Below are 12,310 nucleotides of genomic sequence, written 5' to 3' on the forward strand. Positions count from 1 at the left end.
CTCAAACAGCTGCAAAACCTGTTTGCCCAGCACGGAGACCTTGAGTTCTATAAGATAAAGCCATAAACATGTGTATCCGAGTCTTCTATCAAAAGTTACAGCTATTTATATGAAGTTGTACAAAAACGCTTTCTTTCGCCAAGACAGTGCGTTTCTCACTGTTACATGCATTTGAATGGGGAACTCGACCGAAACAAAGTATAAGTTTTCATTATGTGAATAACTTGGAAATCTTAGCTCAAACAGCTGCAAAACCTGTTTTCCCAGCACGGAGACCTTGAGTTCTATAATATAAGGCCATAAACATGTTTGTCTGAGTCTTCTATCAAAAGTTACAGCTATTTCTATGAAGTTGTACAAAAACGTTTTCTTTCGCCAAGACAGTGCGTTTCTCACTGTTACATGCATTTGAATGGGGAACTCGACCGAAACAAAGTATAGGTTTTCATTATGTGAATAACTTGGAAATCTTAGCTCAAACAGCTGCAAAACCTGTTTTCCCAGCACGGAGACCTTGAGTTCTATAAGATAAAGCCATAAACATGTTTGTCTGAGTCTTCTATCAAAAGTTACAGCTATTTATATGAAGTTGTACAAAAACGCTTTCTTTCGCCAAGACAGTGCGTTTCTCACTGTTACATGCATTTGAATGGGGAACTCGACCGAAACAAAGTATAAGTTTTCATTATGTGAATAACTTGGAAATCTTAGCTCAAACAGCTGCAAAACCTGTTTTTCCAGCACGGAGACCTTGAGTTCTATAAGATAAGGCCATAAACATGTTTGTCTGAGTCTTCTATCAAAAGTTACAGCTATTTCTATGAAGTTGTACAAAAACGTTTTCTTTCGCCAAGACAGTGCGTTTCTCACTGTTACATGCATTTTGAATGGGGAACTCGACCGAAACAAAGTATAGGTTTTCATTATGTGAATAACTTGGAAATCTTAGCTCAAACAGCTGCAAAACCTGTTTTCCCAGCACGGAGACCTTGAGTTCTATAAGATAAAGCCATAAACATGTTTGTCTGAGTCTTCTATCAAAAGTTACAGCTATTTATATGAAGTTGTACAAAAACGCTTTCTTTCGCCAAGACAGTGCGTTTCTCACTGTTACATGCATTTGAATGGGGAACTCGACCGAAACAAAGTATAGGTTTTCATTATGTGAATAACTTGGAAATCTTAGCTCAAACAGCTGCAAAACCTGTTTTCCCAGCACGGAGACCTTGAGTTCTATAAGATAAAGCCATAAACATGTTTGTCTGAGTCTTCTATCAAAAGTTACAGCTATTTATATGAAGTTGTACAAAAACGCTTTCTTTCGCCAAGACAGTGCGTTTCTCACTGTTACATGCATTTGAATGGGGAACTCGACCGAAACAAAGTATAGGTTTTCATTATGTGAATAACTTGGAAATCTTAGCTCAAACAGCTGCAAAACCTGTTTTCCCAGCACGGGAACCTTGAGTTCTATAAGATAAAGCCATAAACATGTTTGTCTGAGTCTTCTATCAAAAGTTACAGCTATTTCTATGAAGTTATACAAAAACGCTTTCTTTCGCCAAGACAGTGCGTTTCTCACTGTTACATGCATTTGAATGGGGAACTCCACCGAAACAAAGTATAAGTTTTCATTATGTGAATAACTTGGAAATCTTAGCTCAAACAGCTGCAAAACCTGTTTTTCCAGCACGGAGACCTTGAGTTCTATAAGATAAAGCCATAAACATGTTTGTCTGAGTCTTCTATCAAAAGTTACAGCTATTTATATGAAGTTGTACAAAAACGCTTTCTTTTCGCCAAGACAGTGCGTTTCTCACTGTTACATGCATTTGAATGGGGAACTCGACCGAAACAAAGTATAAGTTTTCATTATGTGAATAACTTGGAAATCTTAGCTCAAACAGCTGCAAAACCTGTTTTCCCAGCACGGAGACCTTGAGTTCTATAATATAAGGCCATAAACATGTTTGTCTGAGTCTTCTATCAAAAGTTACAGCTATTTCTATGAAGTTGTACAAAAACGTTTTCTTTCGCCAAGACAGTGCGTTTCTCACTGTTACATGCATTTGAATGGGGAACTCGACCGAAACAAAGTATAGGTTTTCATTATGTGAATAACTTGGAAATCTTAGCTCAAACAGCTGCAAAACCTGTTTTCCCAGCACGGAGACCTTGAGTTCTATAATATAAAGCCATAAACATGTTTGTCTGAGTCTTCTATCAAAAGTTACAGCTATTTATATGAAGTTGTACAAAAACGCTTTCTTTCGCCAAGACAGTGCGTTTCTCACTGTTACATGCATTTGAATGGGGAACTCGACCGAAACAAAGTATAAGTTTTCATTATGTGAATAACTTGGAAATCTTAGCTCAAACAGCTGCAAAACCTGTTTTCCCAGCACGGGAACCTTGAGTTCTATAAGATAAAGCCATAAACATGTTTGTCTGAGTCTTCTATCAAAAGTTACAGCTATTTCTATGAAGTTATACAAAAACGCTTTCTTTCGCCAAGACAGTGCGTTTCTCACTGTTACATGCATTTGAATGGGGAACTCGACCGAAACAAAGTATAAGTTTTCATTATGTGAATAACTTGGAAATCTTAGCTCAAACAGCTGCAAAACCTGTTTTTCCAGCACGGAGACCTTGAGTTCTATAAGATAAGGCCATAAACATGTTTGTCTGAGTCTTCTATCAAAAGTTACAGCTATTTCTATGAAGTTGTACAAAAACGTTTTCTTTCGCCAAGACAGTGCGTTTCTCACTGTTACATGCATTTTGAATGGGGAACTCGACCGAAACAAAGTATAGGTTTTCATTATGTGAATAACTTGGAAATCTTAGCTCAAACAGCTGCAAAACCTGTTTTCCCAGCACGGAGACCTTGAGTTCTATAAGATAAAGCCATAAACATGTTTGTCTGAGTCTTCTATCAAAAGTTACAGCTATTTATATGAAGTTGTACAAAAACGCTTTCTTTCGCCAAGACAGTGCGTTTCTCACTGTTACATGCATTTGAATGGGGAACTCGACCGAAACAAAGTATAGGTTTTCATTATGTGAATAACTTGGAAATCTTAGCTCAAACAGCTGCAAAACCTGTTTTCCCAGCACGGGAACCTTGAGTTCTATAAGATAAAGCCATAAACATGTTTGTCTGAGTCTTCTATCAAAAGTTACAGCTATTTCTATGAAGTTATACAAAAACGCTTTCTTTCGCCAAGACAGTGCGTTTCTCACTGTTACATGCATTTGAATGGGGAACTCCACCGAAACAAAGTATAAGTTTTCATTATGTGAATAACTTGGAAATCTTAGCTCAAACAGCTGCAAAACCTGTTTTTCCAGCACGGAGACCTTGAGTTCTATAAGATAAAGCCATAAACATGTGTATCCGAGTCTTCTATCAAAAGTTACAGCTATTTATATGAAGTTGTACAAAAACGCTTTCTTTCGCCAAGACAGTGCGTTTCTCACTGTTACATGCATTTGAATGGGGAACTCCACCGAAACAAAGTATAGGTTTTCATTATGTGAATAACTTGGAAATCTTAGCTCAAACAGCTGCAAAACCTGTTTTCCCAGCACGGGGACCTTGAGTTCTATAATATAAGGCCATAAACATGTTTGTCTGAGTCTTCTATCAAAAGTTACAGCTATTTCTATGAAGTTGTACAAAAACGTTTTCTTTCGCCAAGACAGTGCGTTTCTCACTGTTACATGCATTTTGAATGGGGAACTCGACCGAAACAAAGTATAGGTATTCATTATGTGAATAACTTGGAAATCTTAGCTCAAACTGCTGCAAAACCTGTTTTCCCAGCACGGAGACCTTGAGTTCTATAAGATAAAGCCATAAACATGTTTGTCTGAGTCTTCTATCAAAAGTTACAGCTATTTCTATGAAGTTGTACAAAAACGCTTTCTTTCGCCAAGACAGTGCGTTTCTCACTGTTACATGCATTTGAATGGGGAACTCCACCGAAACAAAGTATAGGTTTTCATTATGTGAATAACTTGGAAATCTTAGCTCAAACAGCTGCAAAACCTGTTTTCCCAGCACGGGGACCTTGAGTTCTATAAGATAAGGCCATAAACATGTTTGTCTGAGTCTTCTATCAAAAGTTACAGGTATTTCTATGAAGTTGTACAAAAACGTTTTCTTTCGCCAAGACAGTGCGTTTCTCACTGTTACATGCATTTTGAATGGGGAACTCCACCGAAACAAAGTATAGGTTTTCATTATGTGAATAACTTGGAAATCTTAGCTCAAACAGCTGCAAAACCTGTTTTCCCAGCACGGAGACCTTGAGTTCTATAAGATAAAGCCATAAACATGTTTGTCTGAGTCTTCTATCAAAAGTTACAGCTATTTATATGAAGTTGTACAAAAACGCTTTCTTTCGCCAAGACAGTGCGTTTCTCACTGTTACATGCATTTGAATGGGGAACTCCACCGAAACAAAGTATAGGTTTTCATTATGTGAATAACTTGGAAATCTTAGCTCAAACAGCTGCAAAACCTGTTTTCCCAGCACGGGAACCTTGAGCTCTATAAGATAAAGCCATAAACATGTGTATCCGAGTCTTCTATCAAAAGTTACAGCTATTCATATGAAGTTGTACAAAAACGCTTTCTTTCGCCAAGACAGTGCGTTTCTCACTGTTACATGCATTTGAATGGGGAACTCAACCGAAACAAATTATAGGTTTTCATTATGTGAATAACTTGGAAATCTTAGCTCAAACAGCTGCAAAACCTGTTTTCCCAGCACGGGGACCTTGAGTTCTATAAGATAAGGCCATAAACATGTTTGTCTGAGTCTTCTATCAAAAGTTACAGCTATTTCTATGAAGTTGTACAAAAACGTTTTCTTTCGCCAAGACAGTGCGTTTCTCACTGTTACATGCATTTTGAATGGGGAACTCGACCGAAACAAAGTATAGGTTTTCATTATGTGAATAACTTGGAAATCTTAGCTCAAACAGCTGCAAAACCTGTTTTCCCAGCACGGAGACCTTGAGTTCTATAAGATAAAGCCATAAACATGTTTGTCTGAGTCTTCTATCAAAAGTTACAGCTATTTATATGAAGTTGTACAAAATAGCTTTCTTTCGCCAAGACAGTGCGTTTCTCACTGTTACATGCATTTGAATGGGGAACTCGACCGAAACAAAGTATAGGTTTTCATTATGTGAATAACTTGGAAATCTTAGCTCAAACAGCTGCAAAACCTGTTTGCCCAGCACGGAGACCTTGAGTTCTATAAGATAAAGCCATAAACATGTGTATCCGAGTCTTCTATCAAAAGTTACAGCTATTTATATGAAGTTGTACAAAAACGCTTTCTTTCGCCAAGACAGTGCGTTTCTCACTGTTACATGCATTTGAATGGGGAACTCCACCGAAACAAAGTATAAGTTTTCATTATGTGAATAACTTGGAAATCTTAGCTCAAACAGCTGCAAAACCTGTTTTCCCAGCACGGAAACCTTGAGTTCTATAATATAAGGCCATAAACATGTTTGTCTGAGTCTTCTATCACAAGTTACAGCTATTTCTATGAAGTTGTACAAAATAGCTTTCTTTCGCCAAGACAGTGCGTTTCTCACTGTTACATGCATTTTGAATGAGGAACTCGACCGAAACAAAGTATAGGTTTTCATTATGTGAATAACTTGGAAATCTTAGCTCAAACAGCTGCAAAACCTGTTTTCCCAGCACGGAGACCTTGAGTTCTATAAGATAAAGCCATAAACATGTTTGTCTGAGTCTTCTATCAAAAGTTACAGCTATTTATATGAAGTTGTACAAAAACGCTTTCTTTCGCCAAGACAGTGCGTTTCTCACTGTTACATGCATTTGAATGGGGAACTCCACCGAAACAAAGTATAGGTTTTCATTATGTGAATAACTTGGAAATCTTAGCTCAAACAGCTGCAAAACCTGTTTTCCCAGCACGGGAACCTTGAGCTCTATAAGATAAAGCCATAAACATGTGTATCCGAGTCTTCTATCAAAAGTTACAGCTATTCATATGAAGTTGTACAAAAACGCTTTCTTTCGCCAAGACAGTGCGTTTCTCACTGTTACATGCATTTGAATGGGGAACTCGACCGAAACAAAGTATAGGTTTTCATTATGTGAATAACTTGGAAATCTTAGCTCAAACAGCTGCAAAACCTGTTTTCCCAGCACGGAGACCTTGAGTTCTATAAGATAAAGCCATAAACATGTGTATCCGAGTCTTCTATCAAAAGTTACAGCTATTTAAATGAAGTTGTACAAAAACGCTTTCTTTCGCCAAGACAGTGCGTTTCTCACTGTTACATGCATTTGAATGGGGAACTCGACCGAAACAAAGTATAGGTTTTCATTATGTGAATAACTTGGAAATCTTAGCTCAAACAGCTGCAAAACCTGTTTGCCCAGCACGGGAACCTTGAGTTCTATAAGATAAAGCCATAAACATGTGTATCCGAGTCTTCTATCAAAAGTTACAGCTATTTATATGAAGTTGTACAAAATAGCTTTCTTTCGCCAAGACAGTGCGTTTCTCACTGTTACATGCATTTGAATGGGGAACTCGACCGAAACAAAGTATAGGTTTTCATTATGTGAATAACTTGGAAATCTTAGCTCAAACAGCTGCAAAACCTGTTTGCCCAGCACGGGAACCTTGAGTTCTATAAGATAAAGCCATAAACATGTTTGTCTGAGTCTTCTATCAAAAGTTACAGCTATTTATATGAAGTTGTACAAAAACGCTTTCTTTCGCCAAGACAGTGCGTTTCTCACTGTTACATGCATTTTGAATGGGGAACTAGACCGAAACAAAGTATAGGTTTTCATTATGTGAATAACTTGGAAATCTTAGCTCAAACAGCTGCAAAACCTGTTTGCCCAGCACGGAGACCTTGAGTTCTATAAGATAAAGCCATAAACATGTGTATCCGAGTCTTCTATCAAAAGTTACAGCTATTTAAATGAAGTTGTACAAAAACGCTTTCTTTCGCCAAGACAGTGCGTTTCTCACTGTTACATGCATTTGAATGGGGAACTCGACCGAAACAAAGTATAGGTTTTCATTATGTGAATAACTTGGAAATCTTAGCTCAAACAGCTGCAAAACCTGTTTGCCCAGCACGGGAACCTTGAGTTCTATAAGATAAAGCCATAAACATGTTTGTCTGAGTCTTCTATCAAAAGTTACAGCTATTTATATGAAGTTGTACAAAAACGCTTTCTTTCGCCAAGACAGTGCGTTTCTCACTGTTACATGCATTTGAATGGGGAACTCGACCGAAACAAAGTATAGGTTTTCATTATGTGAATAACTTGGAAATCTTAGCTCAAACAGCTGCAAAACCTGTTTTCCCAGCACGGGAACCTTGAGTTCTATAAGATAAAGCCATAAACATGTGTATCCGAGTCTTCTATCAAAAGTTACAGCTATTTATATGAAGTTGTACAAAAACGCTTTCTTTCGCCAAGACAGTGCGTTTCTCACTGTTACATGCATTTGAATGGGGAACTCGACCGAAACAAAGTATAGGTTTTCATTATGTGAATAACTTGGAAATCTTAGCTCAAACAGCTGCAAAACCTGTTTTCCCAGCACGGGAACCTTGAGCTATAAGATAAAGCCATAAACATGTGTATCCGAGTCTTCTATCAAAAGTTACAGCTATTCATATGAAGTTGTACAAAAACGCTTTCTTTCGCCAAGACAGTGCATTTCTCACTGTTACATGCATTTGAATGGGGAACTCCACCGAAACAAAGTATAGGTTTTCATTATGTGAATAACTTGGAAATCTTAGCTCAAACAGCTGCAAAACCTGTTTGCCCAGCACGGAGACCTTGAGTTCTATAAGATAAAGCCATAAACATGTTTGTCTGAGTCTTCTATCAAAAGTTACAGCTATTTATATGAAGTTGTACAAAAACGCTTTCTTTCGCCAAGACAGTGCGTTTCTCACTGTTACATGCATTTGAATGGGGAACTCGACCGAAACAAAGTATAGGTTTTCATTATGTGAATAACTTGGAAATCTTAGCTCAAACAGCTGCAAAACCTGTTTGCCCAGCACGGAGACCTTGAGTTCTATAAGATAAAGCCATAAACATGTGTATCCGAGTCTTCTATCAAAAGTTACAGCTATTTATATGAAGTTGTACAAAAACGCTTTCTTTCGCCAAGACAGTGCGTTTCTCACTGTTACATGCATTTGAATGGGGAACTCGACCGAAACAAAGTATAGGTTTTCATTATGTGAATAGCTTGGAAATCTTAGCTCAAACAGCTGCAAAACCTGTTTGCCCAGCACGGAGACCTTGAGTTCTATAAGATAAAGCCATAAACATGTGTATCCGAGTCTTCTATCAAAAGTTACAGCTATTTCTATGAAGTTGTACAAAAACGCTTTCTTTCGCCAAGACAGTGCGTTTCTCACTGTTACATGCATTTGAATGGGGAACACCACCGAAACAAAGTATAAGTTTTCATTATGTGAATAACTTGGAAATCTTAGCTCAAACAGCTGCAAAACCTGTTTTCCCAGCACGGAGACCTTGAGTTCTATAATATAAGGCCATAAACATGTTTGTCTGAGTCTTCTATCAAAAGTTACAGCTATTTATATGAAGTTGTACAAAAACGCTTTCTTTCGCCAAGACAGTGCGTTTCTCACTGTTACATGCATTTGAATGGGGAACTCGACCGAAACAAAGTATAGGTTTTCATTATGTGAATAACTTGGAAATCTTAGCTCAAACAGCTGCAAAACCTGTTTGCCCAGCACGGAGACCTTGAGTTCTATAAGATAAAGCCATAAACATGTGTATCCGAGTCTTCTATCAAAAGTTACAGCTATTTATATGAAGTTGTACAAAAACGGTTTCTTTCGCCAAGACAGTGCGTTTCTCACTGTTACATGCATTTGAATGGGGAACTCGACCGAAACAAAGTATAAGTTTTCATTATGTGAATAACTTGGAAATCTTAGCTCAAACAGCTGCAAAACCTGTTTTCCCAGCACGGAGACCTTGAGTTCTATAATATAAGGCCATAAACATGTTTGTCTGAGTCTTCTATCAAAAGTTACAGCTATTTCTATGAAGTTGTACAAAAACGCTTTCTTTCGCCAAGACAGTGCGTTTCTCACTGTTACATGCATTTGAATGGGGAACTCCACCGAAACAAAGTATAGGTTTTCATTATGTGAATAACTTGGAAATCTTAGCTCAAACAGCTGCAAAACCTGTTTGCCCAGCACGGAGACCTTGAGTTCTATAAGATAAAGCCATAAACATGTGTATCCGAGTCTTCTATCAAAAGTTACAGCTATTTATATGAAGTTGTACAAAAACGCTTTCTTTCGCCAAGACAGTGCGTTTCTCACTGTTACATGCATTTGAATGGGGAACTCGACCGAAACAAAGTATAGGTTTTCATTATGTGAATAACTTGGAAATCTTAGCTCAAACAGCTGCAAAACCTGTTTGCCCAGCACGGAGACCTTGAGTTCTATAAGATAAAGCCATAAACATGTGTATCCGAGTCTTCTATCAAAAGTTACAGCTATTTCTATGAAGTTGTACAAAAACGCTTTCTTTCGCCAAGACAGTGCGTTTCTCACTGTTACATGCATTTGAATGGGGAACTCGACCGAAACAAAGTATAAGTTTTCATTATGTGAATAACTTGGAAATCTTAGCTCAAACAGCTGCAAAACCTGTTTTCCCAGCACGGAGACCTTGAGTTCTATAATATAAGGCCATAAACATGTTTGTCTGAGTCTTCTATCAAAAGTTACAGCTATTTATATGAAGTTGTACAAAAACGCTTTCTTTCGCCAAGACAGTGCGTTTCTCACTGTTACATGCATTTGAATGGGGAACTCGACCGAAACAAAGTATAGGTTTTCATTATGTGAATAACTTGGAAATCTTAGCTCAAACAGCTGCAAAACCTGTTTTCCCAGCACGGGAACCTTGAGTTCTATAAGATAAAGCCATAAACATGTTTGTCTGAGTCTTCTATCAAAAGTTACAGCTATTTATATGAAGTTGTACAAAAACGCTTTCTTTCGCCAAGACAGTGCGTTTCTCACTGTTACATGCATTTGAATGGGGAACTCGACCGAAACAAAGTATAGGTTTTCATTATGTGAATAACTTGGAAATCTTAGCTCAAACAGCTGCAAAACCTGTTTGCCCAGCACGGAGACCTTGAGTTCTATAAGATAAAGCCATAAACATGTGTATCCGAGTCTTCTATCAAAAGTTACAGCTATTTCTATGAAGTTGTACAAAAACGCTTTCTTTCGCCAAGACAGTGCGTTTCTCACTGTTACATGCATTTGAATGGGGAACTCGACCGAAACAAAGTATAAGTTTTCATTATGTGAATAACTTGGAAATCTTAGCTCAAACAGCTGCAAAACCTGTTTTCCCAGCACGGAGACCTTGAGTTCTATAATATAAGGCCATAAACATGTTTGTCTGAGTCTTCTATCAAAAGTTACAGCTATTTATATGAAGTTGTACAAAAACGCTTTCTTTCGCCAAGACAGTGCGTTTCTCACTGTTACATGCATTTGAATGGGGAACTCGACCGAAACAAAGTATAGGTTTTCATTATGTGAATAACTTGGAAATCTTAGCTCAAACAGCTGCAAAACCTGTTTGCCCAGCACGGAGACCTTGAGTTCTATAAGATAAAGCCATAAACATGTGTATCCGAGTCTTCTATCAAAAGTTACAGCTATTTATATGAAGTTGTACAAAAACGCTTTCTTTCGCCAAGACAGTGCGTTTCTCACTGTTACATGCATTTGAATGGGGAACTCGACCGAAACAAAGTATAGGTTTTCATTATGTGAATAGCTTGGAAATCTTAGCTCAAACAGCTGCAAAACCTGTTTGCCCAGCACGGAGACCTTGAGTTCTATAAGATAAAGCCATAAACATGTGTATCCGAGTCTTCTATCAAAAGTTACAGCTATTTCTATGAAGTTGTACAAAAACGCTTTCTTTCGCCAAGACAGTGCGTTTCTCACTGTTACATGCATTTGAATGGGGAACTCCACCGAAACAAAGTATAGGTTTTCATTATGTGAATAACTTGGAAATCTTAGCTCAAACAGCTGCAAAACCTGTTTGCCCAGCACGGAGACCTTGAGTTCTATAAGATAAAGCCATAAACATGTGTATCCGAGTCTTCTATCAAAAGTTACAGCTATTTATATGAAGTTGTACAAAAACGCTTTCTTTCGCCAAGACAGTGCGTTTCTCACTGTTACATGCATTTGAATGGGGAACTCGACCGAAACAAAGTATAGGTTTTCATTATGTGAATAACTTGGAAATCTTAGCTCAAACAGCTGCAAAACCTGTTTGCCCAGCACGGAGACCTTGAGTTCTATAAGATAAAGCCATAAACATGTGTATCCGAGTCTTCTATCAAAAGTTACAGCTATTTATATGAAGTTGTACAAAAACGCTTTCTTTCGCCAAGACAGTGCGTTTCTCACTGTTACATGCATTTGAATGGGGAACTCGACCGAAACAAAGTATAAGTTTTCATTATGTGAATAACTTGGAAATCTTAGCTCAAACAGCTGCAAAACCTGTTTTCCCAGCACGGAGACCTTGAGTTCTATAATATAAGGCCATAAACATGTTTGTCTGAGTCTTCTATCAAAAGTTACAGCTATTTATATGAAGTTGTACAAAAACGCTTTCTTTCGCCAAGACAGTGCGTTTCTCACTGTTACATGCATTTGAATGGGGAACTCCACCGAAACAAAGTATAGGTTTTCATTATGTGAATAACTTGGAAATCTTAGCTCAAACAGCTGCAAAACCTGTTTGCCCAGCACGGAGACCTTGAGTTCTATAAGATAAAGCCATAAACATGTGTATCCGAGTCTTCTATCAAAAGTTACAGCTATTTATATGAAGTTGTACAAAAACGCTTTCTTTCGCCAAGACAGTGCGTTTCTCACTGTTACATGCATTTGAATGGGGAACTCCACCGAAACAAAGTATAGGTTTTCATTATGTGAATAACTTGGAAATCTTAGCTCAAACAGCTGCAAAACCTGTTTGCCCAGCACGGAGACCTTGAGTTCTATAAGATAAAGCCATAAACATGTTTGTCTGAGTCTTCTATCAAAAGTTACGGCTATTTATATGAAGTTGTACAAAATAGCTTTCTTTCGCCAAGACAGTGCGTTTCTCACTGTTGCATGCATTTGAATGGGGAACTCGACCGAAACAAAGTATAGGTTTTCATTATGT

Source organism: Aulonocara stuartgranti (assembly GCF_965226115.1).
Source record: "Aulonocara stuartgranti genome assembly, chromosome: 11".
Classification (NCBI taxonomy): Eukaryota; Metazoa; Chordata; class Actinopteri; order Cichliformes; family Cichlidae; genus Aulonocara; species Aulonocara stuartgranti.